Below are 2993 nucleotides of genomic sequence, written 5' to 3'. Positions count from 1 at the left end.
TCTGTCCAATTTACAGGTCATATGACTCAAAATTTTAAGGGCATGTGATTACTTTGGGAAAGAGAAAGTGGGAGAGAGGGAAAAAGATATATATATATATATATATATATATATATATATATATATATACTATATTTTGTTCAAAGCATATGCATTGTATAAAAATGTAGACTCTAAAAGTTTGATAAATTTGATATTGCAAACATGTCTGCACTGGGAATGAGCAAACAGTACAGAAGTAAATAGGACAATCTAAAAAAACAACCAAAATAGTGAAATTAAGGAAACAAGAAATCAACTAGAATAGAAAGAGTAAAATCGGTAAGGATAAAACTAATTAATGGAAAGCCAAGGACAAAAACATGAATTTACTAATGTTTTAAAAACAAAAATGTAATCATCTCATTTAAAACAGGATTTTAGTTTTATGTATAAAAAGTAATTCAAAATACATTTACAGAAATTTTTATTAATTGGATGGACAAAGATTCAATATTTTAACTGAATATAGAGAGGAACCAGATTATTAAATAGGTCAACTGTTTTCTGTAGGGATGAAAATAGGCACTGATAAAATCTCCAGGAAATTCAGCTTGTTCCTCCTCTTTCCTATCATTCTCTTAACCATCTCTCCATCATCCTCCTGGGTGTTTCTCTGTGTCCCTGATGTCTCATTTCTGTGCACAGCATCCTCACAGTTTGGCCAGTTGTATTTTAGTTCACTGAATGGGAGATACTGGAATGACCAGTTACTCACCCCAGGAAGATGCACCTGAGAGACAAGCAATGTAACACTATTATATATGAATCATGTTTAATTTCCATTTCCTAGAGTGACAGGTCCCTGGCAAGGGCCAGCTAGGAAGCTGTTGGAGTCAGTGTTAAGCTTTTCCTTTCTTGAGAAAATCAGCATGCATCACACCAAACCTGTAAAGTCTGTCAAGAAAATAAAAGTTCTTGTAGCAAAAAGCATCCTAATTTCTTTTGTAGATAATCTATTTACTATCTAGTTATTGATCTCTTAAATACCTCGTTCTCCACTGTATTTCCAAAATATTTTTTCTAAACATAGGAAATATCCTTGCTGATAGAGAGCAAAGCAGCTGATGCCATTTAGTTTGCGAAGTATACTATCCCAGCAAAATGTTAACATCCTGGCAAAGCTCTGCTACTGAAGCAACATGCCATCTGTCCCTCTAGACAACCAGACCTTGTGCCTGTGTCCAACTGGCTTCCCAGGAGCCATCAGAACTCTGCCTGAGGATGAAGACACTGAAGAAGGAGCTTAGAGATAGGTTCGGAAAGCTGTTAGAATTTACCAGGGATTCTGCAGCAAGAAGTTGCCTTTGAAGAAGAAAAACCTGCATGAGGGAGAACAAGGAGGAGGAAATAAGAGTGTCTTCAAGGATGAGAGGGGATTTGATGTGGCTGTAACTCCTAACTGTGAAGGGGACAGAAAGGGAGAGTTATGAAGTTATGAAGGGTACTGAAGTGGGAGAGTTATAACTCAGCTGGACCAGACCCGGTCAACCTTTGTGAAGGAGTTGGTTCTGTTCCCAAGTGTATTCATTCCACTGGGCATGGGTTCTGAGTGATGGCCAGCAGCAACAAGATTCCACAGAAAAGATTGTAAATGGGCATCAGAGTACACACTTAAAATCCGACACAGAGAAACAATGTGGGACAAATGGAAAAGCCCATAAATACAACATCTTCTTGTTGCCTTTTGATGCAGAATTTCAAATGTTTATTTTATAGGAATCAAGAAAGATACTCAAGAATTCATAGAATATAGCAGGAAAGGACAAGTCGCTTCAGCCTCATGGTGCGAGAGGAAGAATTTTGAGTTAATGTCTAGGTTTCCTATATCTTTCTCAAATCAGGGAATAAGGTTATGAGGACTTCTAGTATGTGAAAAGAAAATTTTCATTGTCTGTCTCATGGGTATAGAAGAGATACATGGAACCTGGAAAAGAGAAATAAAAATTAGATTGTAACATTACATACTGTTTATCTGCTTCTCAGTTAGGTGGGCTTAATGCTTTATGTAATTATAGTTCACTATATAAAATTGCCCTTAAGTTAACTACCTAGAAAACTGTTTATTGAATTCGATTTTATTTCCATTCTTCATTGCTGTTTTACTTTATTTTCTTCCATAGTGTGCAGAACTAGGTGGGAAGGTAAGAGAAAAACTAGAAAAGGCAGTCTTTGCTTTCTCTCCTGCTTTCCCTCTTTCCTCCCTCCCTCCCTCCCTCCCTCCCTCCCTCCCTCCCTCCCTCCCTCCCTCCCTCCCTCCGTTCCTTCTGTCCTTTCTATTTTTCCTATCTCCTACAAGTCTATCCAGCAACTCTTCTTCTCTGGAGTTAAAAGCAGCCTATGTCTGGTTGAAAGGAATAAAACTATAACTCAACACCCCTCTGCTGAACACTGAAAGCCAAAAGTGAGAAAGGAATTGCTCTTGCTTTTGCACTCAGTATATCAAAGTAATTTATGCCAGGAGCACTCTGGCTGCTTTCATACATATTCAGTTCTAAATAAAATCAATATCTCTAAACCTGCAATAGCTTTCTTTGTAAAGCTCTTAAAAATAAAAATAAAATTGCTGAGGTCTGGTTCTCTTAGGATTAAATTAGAGGTTTGCTGCGTCACAAAACTACTCACCCCAACAAAGCCTAAGATTAAGAGAATATCTGAAATAGTTAAAGACCATCTCCTGACTAGAAATTAATCAGTTGGAGCTCACATCTCAGTGTATCAAAGCAGGGTTAATTGTGCACCCTTTAACAAAGAGTACTACATAGGGTTGGGACCAACTTTGGAAGGCAGGACCATTCGGTAAGCCTAGGAAGGCTTAAGTTTATCTAAAGAGCATCTTGAAGACTGGCTGGCAAGTCAGGTCCTACTGTGGTCTTCTGAGAGCTTCCTAGATAGAATAGAATGACATCTATTCTTTATATGAGACGGGGGTCTGTATCTGGCTCTGGCTGATA

Source organism: Rattus norvegicus, chromosome 7 (genome assembly GCF_036323735.1).
Source record: "Rattus norvegicus strain BN/NHsdMcwi chromosome 7, GRCr8, whole genome shotgun sequence".
Classification (NCBI taxonomy): domain Eukaryota; kingdom Metazoa; phylum Chordata; class Mammalia; order Rodentia; family Muridae; genus Rattus; species Rattus norvegicus.
This window is presented reverse-complemented; position numbering follows the sequence as displayed.